We start from the raw sequence: 18,243 nt of genomic DNA, 5'->3' as shown, positions 1-18,243 counted from the left end.
ACGCGACAGCAACATCCACCAGTTCTGCAGGAATAAACAAAAATATACCCAGACTATCCAAGCTTGTGTATGTGTGAGCACTGAGCCATGACGTAGTGTCCTCATGAGCACTTAATTGTCTCCATCCTTCTCTGTGTTGATAAGACACATTCATTCCACCCTGTGTACACTGCATCTGCAGTGAGATGCCAGTCCTGAATTCATGACATGCTGTAGCTGTAGCTGCAGAGAACCTGCTTTGCATGCAGAAAGTTCCAGGTTCAATCCGCAGCATCTCCAGGTAGGGTTAGGAAAGAGTCTTGACTGAAAACCCTGAAGAGCGGCTGTCAGTCAGTGTTGACAATACTGGGCTAGATGGACCAGTTTTTTCTGCCCATTCAGATCTTAAGTAGTGACTATGCTGACTCTATTGATCCACCATCATCAGAGGCCAGGTGGCCACATGACCCATGTAGACGACAGTCCTCTTTTTTGTGAGCTGGCAGAGTGCAATGCTTTACTTGAAGACATCCTCTATTTGAAGATTTGTCCAGTCTAAGGCCTTTGCTAGACCAGGCTATGTCCCAGGGTGATACCTGTCATCGTCCCTATGTGTCCAAATGATGCACAGGGGACCCCGGGATCAGGCAGGGATCAACCTTCCCTGGCCCTGGGATATAGCCTACCCCTTCAAGCCTGCTTTTCCCTGAGGTCTCGAGCTGAGCCCAAGACCGCGAGCGTGTGGCCCGTTTCCACGGCTTTTCCTGGCTCAGCGCGATTACTCGCAGAGCCGGGAGCTGTGCCCATCGAGGGCAGGGTGGGGAGAGTGGGAAAAACAATTCAATCTTTTTTAAAAAAAAAAAACTTACTTTCATGCACGAGCATTCGTGCGCATCGTCCCCTTTAAAAGTTTTTTTAAAATGGCGGGCGCAACGGTTCTTGAGTCGCCTCACCTTACGTGTAAATGAGGGTGGGATCTCGTGTTATTGACAACACGAGATCACCCCTCCTCCATGCTGGGGTATCCTCTAGGTCTAGCGAAGGCCTTAGTCTGGTTTAAAGTCAAAGAACCATAAGGAAGCAGAGCAGGGACCTTGAAGTTGCCCATCAACAGTTAGCAGCTGGCTAAAAGACTGAGCAGGCACAGAGGTCAACTAGTCAGTTTTCGCCATTATGGTGAGATATGCTGTATTTTTATTTAAATTACACTAACTTTTTCTAAATGTGCACACATACATATACATTTGCAGATACAACTTTGTGTCCTCTTTTGTCCTTTTTTATGGTGATGCATTTCTGCTTTTTTGGCCTATTGTTGGGTATGGGCATGCATGTGGGAGAGGGGGCCATTTTGGTTATAGTGAGGTTCTAGAGCTCTTTGCTTCACATGGCTCATCTGACTCCTTCCCTCTTGGCTTTTTAGCATAGCCGGTGCGATTCTGATTAACCTTTGGTGTGGGACAGTTGTCCTTCACCCTGATTGGTTTTGCAGATATGATGCTATTTACAGGTGCTGTGATTCTGAGTTTTGTTCTTGCACTGCTGTATTTTTTCTCTTTTTTTAGTCTATTGATTGTTGTTTTAATTGTTTATATGCCGTGTGAATTTTAAGCTGATCGTAAATCCTGCTAGAGTCCTCCAAGCAAAAAAGTAGCCTATAAATTAAAATTTAAATAAATACTCCATTTGGACTTTATGGAAAATCAGCTTATGTGTGCTTTAAACAAACACACCATGATTGGAGTGGCTGGTGAAACATAGCCCTTTGAAAATGCTAAACATGTCAGGCTACCCTCTTCTTCCCACCATGAAAGCCAGTGTGGTGTACTGGCTAGAGTGTTGGACTGGGAGTCAGGAGATCCAGGTTCTAGTCCCCACACAGCCATGGAAGCTCACTGGGTGACTTTGGGCCAGTCACAGACTCTCAGCCCAACCTACCTCACAGGGATTTTTTTATTGTGAGAATAAAATGAAGAGGAGGAAGATTATGTATGCTGCCTTGGGTTCCTTGGAGGAAAAAAGGTGAGATATAAATGGAATAAAGAAATATATGCTCCTCTTTTTTCCTTGCTGCTTTTCAGGAAACATATGCATAATGACCCCAGGATATCTTTCCTGTGTACTAGATGCTAGTATAAAAATGCAATATTTGTATGTATCTAGATACAACCATTTTTTCTGTTGGTTCTATATTATATTTGTAGGTGCAGTGAAAGTGTTTAGGTTCTTAGTAGACTTTAGTCATATGCAGGATGTAGTGCTTTAACCTTTTTCACAAGTGAGCATGTTTTTTAGAGATCTTCTGGCTTCCATACTATTTACATCTCTGGTCTTTCATGGCCACAACAGACTGATTACACCAATGCTGCTTGCGTCTCGAATGGGTACTGTTTTTGCACGGATTAATTTCTAATGCATACATAATAGGGGAATGGCCTTCTCCCCTTTTCTCAGAAAAAATGGCTAAAGAAACAAATAAAAACGTATTACCGTATTTCTTCAATTGTAAGACGCCATCGATTGGAAGATGCACACTAATTTCAGTACCACCAACAGAAAAAAAAACACCTAAGACACACCTGTGATTCTAAGACACACCCCATTTTTAGAGAAGTTTATATGGGGGGGAAAGTGCATCTTAGAATCGAAGAAATAGGGTAGTAATATCAGAATGATCAAAGGAGACATTGACGTGGATGGCAGACAAAACTCCAAAATTCATCTGCTTACAGATGAGTCCATCTGCTGATAGATGTCTTGCAGTGGTAGTGTCAGGATAGGACTTTGAAGGTCACCTATAGCAGAATGAGAAGGAGGGGCCCCAATGCAGCAGGACTGTCTTATCACATTCTAAGGTAAGTGGAGTAAGGCTATAAAATATGGATGGACATAAGTGCACCACTGCAGACTTGTGTCAGACTATTTGCATGCTAAAAACAGAACTCCTTGCTCATTAACTCTCTCTTAACTTAGGAATATCTTCCCTACAAAAGTAACACTGGGAATATTGACTAGTGTTAATGGACTTGGAAGCTCTCAGCTGTCTCCACCTACAGCAGGTCTGTTGAGCCTTTAGCCCATTGGCCAAATTTGATCATCTGACATCCCAGTCTAGGCTTCCGGGGTTCCCAAGATGCCCACACCCATTCCAGCTTTTGTGCCATTGTTCTCATTCTAAACGTTTACTGGCAATAAGAGTTTTAAGCTAAAATATATAGCTATCTTTTGGTAATTTTGCCTCCACCCTCTTTGCCTTTGGCCTTTCCTCTTTGCCTTTAGCCCCACCCACCACTGGAATGTGGCCTCAGAGAGCTTCTCCAAAATCTCATTCGGCTGTCCTGTCCAGCTAGAAGAAGTTCAACACCCCTGATCTGCAGTCAAGCACTTCTATGTTCCATTGATTTTAACAGACATTAGCATATGCTTAACACTATCCCATTGAAGTCTATGGGATTAATAATAATAATAATAATAATAATAATAATAATAATAATAATAATAATAATAATTCTGGTTGGATCATGCCCATTGTTATGCTAATTTTACCCAGTGTCCTTTTTCTCAAAAGTTTATGAAAGCAAAGAGGAAAAAGTTTTTACAGTACTTGCCTGTAGTATCTTGAGAAGTTACAACAAAGCATTACTGGCTATGGATCCGGAGGGTACTAGAGTACAGATCTAAGCACTTGTGGAAAGTTTTTAAAACCACCACTGTCCATTTTTGCACATTAAAAGCCACAAAGAGATTTATTTACTACATTAACCCCCGTCTCTTCGCCCTCACTAGATGTTTAACTATTAAAATATTCATCACACAATCCGAACCTTAATGCCAAGTGATTTTTTTCTTAATACAACCTTTTAGAGGAAGAGCATCTGCAAAAAATACCTTTAAGTACAGACATTAGTTTGCGAAATTGTACAACACCAAAGGACTAAACAAGACATGAGTCACAGACAGAGAATGACCACACGTGAACTCATTAAATACAGCCATTCATCCTCTCAGAGCTAGCAAATGAAGGAATTCTAGACTTCTTACTTTAAGAACTAAAAATAAAACAGTTGGTTCCTAATTCTTGTGACTTTAACTGGGATTTCATGGGTCTTAGTGCTTTGTTAACCATTGCTGGACACATATAATCACACTAAGATTTTGTTTAAACAAAACAAAAAAAAGCAAGAAAAAGTTTCTAGCTCATATGATTAGAAGTAATTTAGGCATTTATCCAAGTGGTTCAACCCAACCAACCCCGTCCATAGACACACACCAAAAACAATTCATCATCTCACACATTTAAGGTTCTTGAATTTGCACTTGATCTACTAACCTCTGGAAGAATCAACATCAAAAGCTGTAATTACAGGAAAACGAGCACTGGAACATCACTAAGCGCAAAGACGGACTTTCTCCTGATTAATATCACCCCAACCAGACAGGAGCCCAAACATGCTAAATTAAACTTGATAATTTTTTGTGTGCCATTGCCCCTGAATTCTGCACTTCTCTGCTTGCCAGCTGTCTGTGTTCTTCCCTGTACCCACCCTTTTCTATATATCTGGCATGTGGTACCATTTTGTCTGGTTCATATGATGGAGGAATCGTATGATATGGTTGCTATGGCCCTGGACATGTTCTCCTTAAAGATAGTCCCAATAGATGGACTCAAGTAATAAAAAAACACACACCAAGAACTGCCTTGTACTAAATTAGACCACATGACTATGGCTTAGAATTGTCGTATCTATTTTGGTCATGTGGGATCTATTTTGGTCATGTGGGATCTATTTGGTCATGTGGGATCTATATTTGGTCATGTGGGATCTAGTTGGTCATCTTCTGCATTCTATTATTATTATTATTATTATTTATTTATATAGCACCATCAATGTACATGGTGCTGTACAGAGTAAAACAGTAAATAGCAAGACTCTGCCGCATAGGCTTACAATCTAATAAAATCATAGTAAAACAATAAGGAGGGGAAGAGAATGCAAACAGGCACAGAGTAGGGTAAGCAGGCACAGGGTAGAGTAAAACTAACAGTATAAAGTCTGCACAACATCAAGTTTTAAAAGCTTTAGGAAAAAGAAAAGTTTTTAGTTGAGCTTTAAAAGCTGCGATTGAACTTGTAGTTCTCAAATGTTCTGGAAGAGCGTTCCAGGCGTAAGGGGCAGCAGAAGAAAATGGACGGAGCCGAGCAAGGGAAGTAGAGGCCCTTGGGCAGGCGAGAAACATGGCATCAGAGGAGCGAAGAGCACGAGCGGGGCAATAGTGTGAGATGAGAGAGGAGAGATAGGAAGGAGCTAGACCGTGAAAAGCTTTGAAGGTTAACAGGAGAAGTTTATATTGGATTCTGAAGTGAATTGGAAGCCAATGAAGAGATTTCAGAAGCGGAGTAACATGGTCAGAGCGGCGAGCCAAGAAGATGATCTTTGCGGCAGAGTGGTGGACAGAAACCAATGGACTGATGTGAGAAGAAGGAAGGCCAGAGAGAAGAAGGTTGCAGTAGTCCAACCGTGAAATAACCAGTGCATGAACAAGCGTCTTGGCGGAAGAGACAGACAGAAATGATCGAATCCTGGCAATATTATACAGGAAAAATCGACAAGATTTAGCTACTGCCTCAATATGAGGAATAAAGGAGAGCGAGGAGTCAAATATAAAGCCAAGGCTACGAGCTTCCTTGACCGGAGTAAGCGTAACATCATTGACAGTAAGAGAGAATGAGAGATGAGGAGAAGGTTTAGGAGGAAAAATGAGCAATTCAGTCTTTGCCATATTGAGTTTCAAACGACGATGAAGCAGCCAAGCTGAGATATCTGAAAGACATGCCGAGATACGATCGTGAACATCAGGAGAAAGTTCCGGAGATGACAGATATAGTTGTGTATCATCAGCGTACAGATGATATTGGAGGCCATGAGATTGAATAAGCTTGCCCAAGGGCAACATGTATAAGGAAAACAACAACGGGCCAAGCACCGAGCCTTGCGGAACCCCTACTGAAAGGGGAAAGGAGGAAGACGAGCTGCCATTAGCCAACACGCTGAAAGAGCGACCCGCTAGATAGGAGGCAAACCAGTTATAGACAGAGCCACAAAATCCAAGGTCATGAAGGGAATGTAAGAGAAGATCATGATCAACCGTGTCAAAGGCTGCAGTTAGATCAAGGAGGATAAGAACGGAATAATGGCCTTTAGACTTGGCAGTAAGGAGATCATTGGTGATCTTAGTAAGGGCTATTTCGGTGGAATGCAGAGGACGGAATCCAGATTGAAGTGGATCCAACGCAGAGTTACTAGAAAGAAAGTCAAGACAGCGAGAGTAGACCGCCCGCTCCAGGATCTTTGAAACAAAGGGCAACAAAGAGACAGGTCGGTATTTTCTTTATGTGTGGACTGCTTTTTAAGCAATAAAGGTTCTCAAATCAGATCACAATAATAAACTCAGATAATATTCCCAGGTGGTAATGCCCGTAGAACTCCAGCTGCTGTCAGTGGAATCAACCGTGGTATTAGTGGCTCCTGGTTTTGCTCCCCTGGAAGAAGATGGTGACAACAAAGTGGCCTGCTGGGGACCAGATGTTCTCCAAAGTTTTCTCCTCAGTACAGCAGGTTGCCACTATTGCTGCTGCTTATCTAATTTATTTATTTACTTATTTATTTATTTATTATCCTGTCCTTTTTCCTCTAGCAAGGAACCCAAGGTGGCTTACATGATCCTCCTCTCCATTTTATCCTCACAATAACCTGTGAAGTAGGTTAGGCTGAGACTGGCCTGAAATCCTCCAGTGAGCTTCGTGGTCCAATAGGACTTAGTCTAGAACCCGGTCCTCCCAAATCCCTGTTCAACACTTTAAGCACTACACCGCACAGCTCCCATTCTTTTAAAAGCCTCAGAGTCAATACAGAGGGGCAGCAATGCTGTAATCTTTTGCTTGTGTTTTGTTGTTTTCATCTGTGGGAAATTGTAGGTGTAGTGGCAATGCCACTCTTTTTGATGCACATTTCTAGTCAAATGGATTTTGTTTTGGCTCCTGATGGGCAGCATTGATACCTCTTACATCAACAAGCCCATGATGAGGCTGGAGAACTTTGTGACACTTTGATAGTAATGCTATTAAGAAACCCATCTTGACCAGAGATATTTTGCTGCCTGAAGCAGACCCCAAATAGAATCATAGAATAGTAGAGTTGGAAGGGGCCTATGAGGCCATCGGGTCCAAACCCCACCCTACACAGGCCAACACTTTTAAAAGTCTTGCTGCATTATTCAGACACCAATTCTTGCTTTCTACTATTCCCCACCCCACCTGCCACCTTCATGGTACTACCTGGAACAGGTTGCTCCACTCTGTTGCATATCAGGGCCAGCCTTGTAAAAAGTAAATTTAACAGAGGACCAACCCAAATGATTAAGCCACCAAAATCAGCTGATATTAATCAAACATATAATTATCATGTCAAAACCTGGGGCAATATCCAATATCCTATGGGCCATAGCCAATTGTGGTCTCACTGCTGTTGGAGCCATTTGTCAGCAGGATGGGGAGAGATGCCATTTGGGGTGATTCTCCCTTTCCTATGTAGCCTCCTGCATATCCCAAATTTTCTCCAGAGGGCTTCCCAAACTTCCAGGGCAGATTTGGGAGACTGGTGGCTCTTGGGGAGTGGCTGTTGACAGACGCATCTCTCCCTTCAGAGTTACCACAACTCGACACAACCCTATAGGTGAAGCATGTTACAAATGAACCTATCTTTTACGTTCTTAACTACAATTCAGAGTTTGTTGATTGGTTCATTTTGTGCACCTATTTATTTTCTTATCACACCACCTTCACTGGGTCTTGTGCAAGTGCAGTGCTTTGGAGAACAAGCTGTTTTCCTCTGCATTAATTTTCTGCAATTCCGTTGCTTATTCCTGTTGCATTAATCTTACTGCTAGAGTCTGTTACCAAGGGCGTTACTAGACGAGGCTCTAGCGCGCGTTACCTTCCGCAGCCACGTCGAGGCTTCCAGATGACGTTCACGAGGATCCGCCGTTATCCTGCGGTGAAGCCTCTTTCTCCCGACTTTAAAAAAGTGAGTTGTAGTGCGCCTTTTCCTGCTGTCCCGCGGTAATTTGGAGTACGTGTGGGAGGATGTGAGGTCACTGCGGTCGGCACTGGTCAGGAAAAGGCGTGCTAAGGGGGAGTGGTCAGCGGCTTCGGTCAAGCCGCCTCCGCCATTTGCGCGCAGTCCGGCAGCTGGGGCAGCGCGGCGGAGCGGCTTTTTTTTTTTATTTCCCCAGTGACAGTTTGCGCAGGAACGGAGGACCGGAAAAGTGGCTGGTGACTCCTTGCGGTGGGCAGCTACCGTGGCCGCATAATGGCGGTGCTGTACGCTGCCTGTTAGTGTGGGTACCAGGCTGGCAGAGGGCAGAGCTGTTTGTGGGCTGCTGCCATGGCTACGGCCAGATGTGGGTTGGCTCCTTGGGATGGGGCACAGGGCACAGAGGCGGTCATCGCCGCCGACACCTCAGAGGCATGATGGGAGATGTAGGCACAGTGGCCATGCAGACGATTGACCTCGGGTCATATGACACCCGCCACGACCCCCATCAGGAAGTGAGCGCATCAATGTTGACCCTCAACAGCACCAGCAGCACTTCAGCTGGCACTGGCACTGCCGCCGCTGCCGCCGCCAGGGCCGGCGGCGGCATCGCTGACGGCTGCGCAAGTTTGCGGTCTTTCGGACGTGCGCAAACCGTGCAGCGAGCGAAAAAAAAAGCCGCGGCAATCAGGCCGGTGTGGCTGCGCAACCGTGCTCGCGGCGGCAGCAGCACAACCGGCGCAAACTTCCGCCATAAATCGAAGGCAGGTGTGGATCATGAGGCGTCACGGCTGAACGGGAAAAGCCGCTTTCACCGCTCCTCAACGACGGAACACCCGGTAGGTCTAGCAACGCCCCAAGTTGCAATCTTCATTTTCAATGACATTATCTTTTAATTAACCCAAGGAAATTAATGCTTATAGTATTGCAAACCCTCCCCAGATTATTATTATTATTATTTTCAATTCATTTTAAATGTGCATGGCCATTCAAACAGACTTTTTAAAACTTCAAAGTGCCTTTGCAGAAAACCCAGGAGGATCTATTGAACAACTTTGGGAACACTCGAGGGTTGGGCATGTTCAGTGGGATTTTATTTTTTATTTTGAACAGCAGTCATCCTTGCCATATCACCAAATTGCTGTGAAAATCCCCTCTGTTTCAAAAATGGTTTGCAGGGGTGAATGGGTGGGTCTCTATTTTACTATGTGATACAACACTGCTAAAGAGATAAACATAATAAATGGACAAAATAGCCACAGAATTCACTAGGAATTACACTAGGACTTAGAGCCAATTCAAACATTGCCATTCTGATGTACAGTCCTCCCATGGCTATGTACCCAGCTAAAAGGAGATATTATGGATCACTTGTTCAAAAATTCCCCTTTTCAGCATGCTAGTTTTCCACTTGCAGGACATTTTGACATTAATTAAATTTCAAAGAAGCAATGTCCTGTCTACATTCTGAGCCTATGATATGATTGTACCATATCAGACAGAATGCTTAGAATTGGCTCAGTGCACTAAATGTGTGTGGTGTGTGTTAATATTCCATGCATACAAGGACATCACAGAAATGTATTTATTTAGGGGATTTATATCCTACTTTTCAGCTAACATTTTCAAAGTGGCTTATAGTATTTATAAAATGCAACCACATGCTCAATAAGCAAAACAGAACAATATTACAAGCTCCACTTAAGAAGAAGCCAGCACCTGATATTCCTTCCCACAGTGCTGTTGATGTCATTTGGAACAGGGTGGGGTGAGGGGCGGGGTTAAGGAGGGGCGGGACAGAATAAATATATGTTAGGGTGACCAACTGTCAGGATTTCCCCAGATTTGTCCTGGTTTTTTTTCTTTCCATGGTGTCAGGGGGGATTTTCTATAATTTTCAATAATGTCCTGGAATGACACACCTTCCTCTTTAAGGCTGCCATTAGCATGGCAGGAGGGAATGACATGCTTTCTTGAGGCACATCATTCCCCCACCCCGAGCTTTAATTGAGGTCTTAAAGGGGAAAGTGGGTCATTCGTGGACAGTATAGAAAAGGCCCCAATTGGAGTGGATGGTGGTGGTGCAGAATGAAATCCTTTCCCCTCCTCCACTCCAATCGGGTTCTTTAAGGTGGCGGAGGAATAATGTACTTTCTGCAGGACTCAGAAAGCTGCTTACACACACACACACACACACACACACACACACTAGGTGTCCTCTTTTTTGGTTTCCCAAATATGGTCACCCTAATATATGTGGCCAAAACAGAAAGATGAATAAGACCATATAATATTGCTCTGGCTTCCAGTGTGTTTCTGGGCCCAATTCAAAATGCCAATACTAACCTTTAAAGCTGTAAACAGCTTGGGGCCAGGTTACCTGAAGGAGAATCTCCTCCTGTATATACTTTCCAGGACACTAAGGTCATATTCTCAGGCCCTTCTCCAGCTGCCCCCACCAAATGAGGGCAGCTAAAAAATTCCGGGTCCAAGGAAGTTTTCTTCAGGAGTGGTGTCACTACCACTTCTTTCAGACGGTCTGGGACCACTCCCTCTCGCAGAGAGGCATTAATCACCTCCTTGGCCCAGCCGGCTGTTCCATCCCTGCTAGCTTTTATTAGCCAAGAGGGGCAAGGATCCAGTACAGAGGTGGTTGCGTGGACTTGTTCAAGCACCTTGTCCAAGTCCTCGAGCAGCACCAACTGAAACTCATCCAAGAAAACAGGACAAGCCTGCGCTCTGGACACTTCACTAGATTCAACTGCTATAACACTGGAGTCTAAGTCCTGGCGGATGTCAAAGATTTTGTCCTGGAAGTGCCTGGCAAATTCATTACAGTTAGGACTTTGAGGCAGTTGTCCAGGGCCCCACTCAGCAGAATGAAGGGGGGGGGGGCAAATGTGGCTGGGATGGCTTACCACATTTTGAAGTAATGCACATTACTATCTAAAGAGGACTCCCCACCACCATTAAGACTGTTACGGCTAGTCTAATAGTATCTCATTGTATCTCATTAAAATGGAGACAAACTGGGAGGAAGGGATAGAAGAGCAAGGAGGAGAGGAGAACATCTCCAATACCTTTTTTAAAAAGACACAGTAAAGTATGAGATCCTAAAGAATCCTTTGAGCCCCATAGCTGCCTAATACTTGAAGAGAGATACATTTCTAGTGTAGTTTTTTCCCCCAAAACCCATTTGAAGCCTTCCTTCTATGCCAGGATTTAGATCCTGGATTTATTTGCAGGGGTAGGCAAGGTGGTGTCCACAGGCAACAATTCACCCTGAGACACCTTTCTTGACACTCACCAAGTCGCCCTGCTGCTCCCACTTTTGCTTTTCTTTTCTTTAATGAACTCATTTTCTTACTGGCAGCTGGGATTGCTGTGAAATAGGTTTCTGTTGGTGCAGAAAACTGGGGTTCAAAGGAGTGTTTAATGTGTTGGGGCTCAGACCCTCTCTCTGGTTTTTGAGCAAGTTACTTGCCCTTTGCCACATCTCTCATGGCAAACCATTTTGTGGTGGTGCCCAGGACAACTGACAAATGTGCCTGTGGCCCCAAAGGTTGCCTAACTTTTTAACCTTTTTTTTAAGAATGGATTTAATAAACAATACTTCTTTGTACCCGTTTATTTGTGATTTATTAATATCTTTCTTTTGACTAGATCTCAAACAATATTTCAGAAAAATGTGGTGGTGGTGGTGGTGGTACGGAAACATTTCAAATCTTATTACACTGTTGGGGTCATCCTATCTGCCCAAAGACAGCAAGATGGGAGTACCCTCAGTATGCTATAGCAGTCACAATCAGCATGGAATTCAATACATTCTTCAAGAATTCAAGTAGAAATATTGTTTTTATCCATTTAATAATAGAGATTTATACCTGCCATGCAGTGTCCTAGTGGTCAGTACATTTTGTTACCCTCAGAGAAAAAGCCACTTGAGCAGGATCTACACCAGTAGTGACAACTGTTGGGGCCCAGGACAGACAGAGACTGAAAGAAGAAGGACTGAAAGAACTGGGCCTGTTTAGCCTGGAGAAGAGAAGATTGAGGGGAGACATGATAGCACTCTTCAAATACTTAAAAGGTTGTCACACAGAGGAGGGCCAGCATCTCTTCTCGATCCTCCCAGAGTGCAGGACACGGAATAACGGGCTCAAGTTACAGGGAGCCAGATTCTGGCTGGACATCAGGAAAAACTTCCTGACTGTTAGAGCAGTACGACAATGGAACCAGTTATCTATGGAGGTTGTGGGCTCTCCCACACTAGAGGCCTTCAAGAGGCAGCTGGACAACCATCTGTCAGGTATGCTTTAGGGTGAAATCCTGCATTGAGTGGGGGGTTGGACTAGATGGCCTTATAGGCCCCTTCCAACTCTACTATTCTATGATTCTATGATCCTATAAAGTGTCATATCCTGTTTGGTGTAGATCTGCCCTAGATTTCACCCCAAATTGCTGTATGATCTCCTTATACTGGAGTTTCGTATGACACCTAGTACACAGTTAGTGTGAATGGAAGGAATTTGAAAGAGATGGGATAATGCTGAACTTTCCAGTGATCATATTTCTAGAGCACATGAAGAATTTTATATTTTCTCCAGCATTCTAAATTGCTGCCATTACCTACAGCCAATTTGAAACATTTTTTCCGATCTGATCAATAAAATAGTTTTACATCAAATGACCAGAATTATATCTGTTTTTTCCCCCTTTGTTTCATAACACCTGAGTCTCCCTCCTGGATTCCTCACTTTAAAGAAAAGTATTAAGGTTATTAAGTTTAGTAATGATTGATTTATTACATAACATTCCGAAGTGTTGTCTTTGAAGCCTGAATTAAAAAGGTCTCGTATTCCTAATTTTTTCTAAGGGCTGAATGCTAAAAATGCTGAGCAGATAATATCAAAGGCAATATTGTAACCAAGGGCATTGGAAGGAGGTTTTGGAGCATCTGCGCCCCTCTGCATTTACTTAGCAGTATTTTAATGAAATGTTTAATATTCTGCCTAGGATTCTGGCTGTAGCTCTTTTTTCTCTAGGTGAAAAAAGAGGGGGAAGAGGGGAAAAGAAATGTAGGGAATTAAGAACCAGTTTGAAAACCTGGGTACATAAGTGGTCCTGTGGAGTTTTTGTGTAATGCATGGAAGAAAAGCCAGCTCCATTTCACATTGACACTCATTCAATCGCATTGCTCTTTGGGCAGAGTGCTCTCTGTAATTCCAAAGACAGCATAATGTACTGCTCTCAGACTTACATATTCAGCACTTGGTTGTATTTCTCTCCCACCCTCCCTGAGTTGATGCTTATTATCTTGGTGAGTAATTAATTATAACAAAACAATGCTTTCATACCCTGACAATAATCCCCTCCTGGTCTACTTTGCAAGCATCAAGGTGGAAACATTTCCAAACATTCTAAACAACATAAGATGAGCCCTGCTGGATCAGACCCAAGGCCCATCTAGTCCACCATTTTTTTCCACAATAGCCAACCAAATGCCTATGGGGAGCCCATGAACAGGACATAAATGTTCCCCAACAAGTAACATACAGAGGCATACTGTATACATACAGACATATATACTTACATAGCCATCATGAGTAGTAGCCATTTGTAGCCTTAACCTAGGGTGGCCATATGAAAAGGAGGACAGGGCTCCTGTATCTTTAACAGTTGCATAGAAAGGGGGAAGTTCAGCAGGTGTCATTTGTATATATGAAGAACCTGGTGAAATTCCCTCTTCATCACACCAGTTAAAGCTGCAGGTGCCCTGCCCTCTTTTGTGTCTGGTCACTCTAGTATAGCTCCTGCAGCTTTAACTGTTGTGATGAAGAGGGAATTTCACCAGGTTCTCCATATATACAAATGACACCTGCTGAACTTCCCCTTTCTATGCAACTGTTAAAGTTACAGGAGCCCTGTCCTCCTTTTCATATGGTCACCCTACTTAACCTCCATGAATTTGTCTAATCCCGTTTTAAAGCCATCCAAATTGGTGTTCATCACTACATTATTATTATTATTATTATTATTATTATTATTATTATTATTTATTTATTTATTTATATAGCACCATCAATGTACATGGTGCTGTACAGAGTAAAACAGTAAATAGTAAGACCCTGCCGCATGGGCTTACATTCTAATAAAATCATAGTAAAGCAATAAGGAGGGGAAGAGAATGCAAACAGGCACTGGGTAGGGTAAACAGGCACAGGGTAGGGTAAAACTAACAGTATAGAGTCCAAACAACATCAGGTTTTAAAAGCTTTAGGAAAAAGAAAAGTTTTTAGCTGAGCTTTAAAAGCTGCGATTGAACTTGTGGATCTCAGATGTTCTGGAAGAGCGTTCCAGGCGTAAGGGGCAGCAGAAGAAAATGGACGAAGCTGAGCAAGGGAAGTAGAGACCCTTGGGCAGGTGAGAAACATGGCATCAGAGGAGCGAAGAGCACGAACGGGGCAATAGTGTGAGATGAGAGAGGAGAGATAGGAAGGAGCTAGACCGTGAAAAGCTTTGAAGGTCAACAGAAGAAGTTTATATTGGATTCTGAAGTGAATTGGAAGCCAATGAAGAGATTTCAGAAGTGGAGTAACATGAATTCCATAGTTTAATTATGGTCTGTGTGAAGCAGTACTTTCTTTAATTTGTCCTGAATCTCCTGCTATTCATCTTCATTCTAGTATCTCTCCATATCATGCTTAATTTTATATACCTCCATCATGTCCCCATTAACATGCCTTTTTCTAAGCTAAAAAGCCTCAAACACTGTAAATTGATCTTTTTAGTTGGCCTTTCCTGTATCTTTTCCACCTCTACGATATCTTTTTGAGGTGCAATGATCAGAATGGTACACAGTATTCTAAGCGTGGTCACACCATAAATTTATATAAAGGCATCATGATACTGGCAGTTCTACTTTTTTAATTCCTTTTCTAATGACCCCCCAACATGGACATCACTTTTTTTTCTCTCTCTTTTTGTTGTTGCAACATCTCCAAGATCCAGTCACTGCCAGGTGTAAGCCCATCAGGGTATATGTGAAGTTAGGATGTTTTGCCCCAATGCGCATCACTTTACTCTTGCTTACATTGAACTGCATTTGCCATTTTAATGCCCAGTTTGGAGAGGTCCTGCTGAAGGTCTTTCCAATTCCTTGTTTTAATGACCCTAAATCATTTGGTGCCATCAGCAAACATGGCCATCTCATTGCTCACCCTGTTGTCACAAAGCAGGAATGTAACGTGCATTGTTGATAAGAATTCAATGTATTTCATAGAAATGCTATTTATTATAATTGTGTGCACTAACTGTAAGTGTAGTGTGCTAACTGTACATGTAGAGTCATCAGTTCTACAGTATGCTATGAGCTAGCTTTAACTGCAGAAAAAAAGGTTTTCTTGGAACAGGAGCAAGGGACCTGTTTGCAGGTGGGTTGGTGAGTTCTTGGAAGTAAAAAGGTCTTGAGGAGATGGACTTTCATGAGGGTGTTTCTGAAGTTAGCTATAAACCTGGCTGCATTAGGCGAGACACTCCTACAGTTATGGGCAGGAGCTAATGTTAAGTTAAGCTAATGTTAAGTCAAATATTATAAATAGGAAGATTTTGACTTGGTTGAGCAGAGAGATCCTGGGAGAACTAGTAACCTACTAAACATGAGTAAAAGCTCTGCCAACCATGCCTGCCACATAGGTAGATTTAAGATCACAATAATGACTGTTTTGTTGGCTGAAAGGAATAGAACTGAAACTTAAATAAGAAATATGCTAGTTTCTATTTCTGTTATGCTTCTAATCATCCTAATTGGTTTGTGTGTAGTGTTGTGTTTTGCCTGTTTTATCATTGCAAAGTTTTGTTATTCTCTAATACTGTTTGAGCAAGTGGTCCAGTTTCTATTGTCTAGTTTGAGAGGTGCTTCAGGGACATACATTAATTCTTGAACCCCCAGAACACTCAGCTTGCTGAGTGGGGTCTGTCTGTACAGCTGCTATTTTCACTCTTGGTCAGGTGAGTCGCAGACATACCTGTTCAGATAAGGAAAATAAGGTAGATGGATAGAGCAGAAATGTTTTATCCATTTCAAACCCTAACTTGGCCATCTCACTGCTCATCCCAAAATCCAGTTCATTTATGAACAAGTTTAATTGGTACTAATAAATATCTTTAGAGGACCTCACTTCTTACAGCCCTCCATTGTGAGCAGTGTCTACTTATTCTTACTCTCTGCTTTAGCCAGCTATCAATCCATAAGAGGGCCTCTGCTCTTATCCCATGACAGCTTTGTTTGCTCAAGAGTCCATTAGCCATTATTGTCTGTAGAAACATGAAAGGTTAAGAGTGCTGGGCAAGGTGCACATGTTGAAGTCTGGCGTGATGAACGTAAGAAGGCCCCTGATGGATCAGAGCAAAGGCTCATCTAGTCCAGCATGCTGTTCCCCACAGTGGTTGACCAGATGTTTCCTAGAAGCCCATAAGTGGGACATAAAGGCAATAGCCCTTCCTGCTCTTTCTCACAGCAGCTGGGATACAGAGACATAGCATGGAAGAGCATCCAAGGGTACTTTCTTTTAGACATCTCATCCACCCGAAGGGCAGGCATCATTGATTACAATGAAAGGTATTGGGGCCTCACCACCGACGGCTGTTGCTTCCTAAGCTTAGTTGCTGCTGCTGCTGCTGTTGTTTCTGGTTCTCCTCCTCCCGGTCAATGTGTTGTCTTTTACTCTTTTCATCTGTCCCAGAGGAGCAGGTAAGAAAGCATGTGGTGATGGAAACATGGGAAAGCAGCAAAAGGTACTATCTGCTAGGGGTGTGCATTCGGCACTGAAAATTGGGGGGTTCGACAGACCTTCAAATTCGCAGTGCGGTTAGGGGCCAGTTCAAAATCTGACAGAAACCCACAGTGCAGGTAGAAGATTGTTTGGATCCCCAAAGAGATTCGTATCCGAAGGTTTTTTAGGCGACGTGAGGGCTCATTTCATGTTGATGGCTGGCTAATTGAATACTTCCATATTTAGAAGATGCCGAGGGGTGAAGGGGGGGGGAGTTTTGAGATTGACATCTGTGGCAAACCAATAGCCACAGTCTCCTCCCTGTCCCCCCTCCAATCATGTTGCTTAGGGGGAGGGAATTGCAAATGATAAAACCCATTTCCCCCTGCCCTGGAACTCATTTCTTGTGGAGCATTGGGGAAGGCAGAAGGAGGAGAAATTCAGAGAGAAAGAGAGAGAGCTCTCAGTCTGTGCTTGCTTGCTCTGTCTGCTTCATTTCTAGCTGGTGATAGAGATAGTTCCTGCTTCCTGCTTCTTTTTTGCGGGGTTACTTTTCTCTCTGTATGATTGTCTGCTTTTATTTGCGCACCCCACACTCACCTGTTATTGAATTTGTGTGTGTTCTTGCTCTACCATATTACCCCCATTGAGAAATATACAAAAAGAAATTAAGAAAAAATCTTTTAGCTTTCCAACTTTTCTTTAAATCCCAATCTGCCTGTCTCAGTCAGTGTGTTTGAATCCAAGATGCTTCAAAGCACCCCACCCCTGTGTGTGTGTTTCATTGTTACCCAGTCTACTCCCCTAACAAAACTATATAAAAATACCAAAAAAACCTCTTTATCTTTCTGTTCCAATATGTTATCTTACATTTCATCCCCCATGCCTGCTGTTAGTTATATTGTGTGTGTGTGTGCTCCTCCACTAAAAGTATATTTATATAAATACAAAAAAATAATAATTTATTGTGAGTTCTGTGTTGTATTTTCTAGGCCTTAGCTAGACCTAAGGTTTATCCCAGGGTTGTCCCTGCCTGCTCCCAGGTTATCCTGTGTGTTATTTACATGAACAGGGATGACCCCGGGACAATCCCAGGATAAACCTTAGGTCTAGCTAAGGCCCTACAGTCTGTCTAGTCTGAGTGTGTGTTGCAGCACCCATTTTTTTCAAAACTCATCCTCAAGCAGCACAGATTTTTTCTCAATTAATAAAGGTTTATTATTCCATCATGAAGCATGCAATGGGTGCTGCTGCAGGCTCTGGTTTAGAGGGAGCAGAAGGAGTGGGGAACTGCAGGAGGGAACAGGTGAATGGGGCAGCAGCAGCCCCTCCTCCTGAATGGTTTGAAGGGATTTTTTTTAAAAAAAAAAATCTTAAAAATCAAGGAATGAAGAGAT

The sequence above is a fragment of the Elgaria multicarinata genome, chromosome 3 (genome assembly GCF_023053635.1).
Source record: "Elgaria multicarinata webbii isolate HBS135686 ecotype San Diego chromosome 3, rElgMul1.1.pri, whole genome shotgun sequence".
NCBI classification, from domain to species: Eukaryota; Metazoa; Chordata; class Lepidosauria; order Squamata; family Anguidae; genus Elgaria; species Elgaria multicarinata.
The sequence above is the reverse complement of the archived record's forward strand: the minus strand, read 5'-3'. Positions refer to the sequence as shown.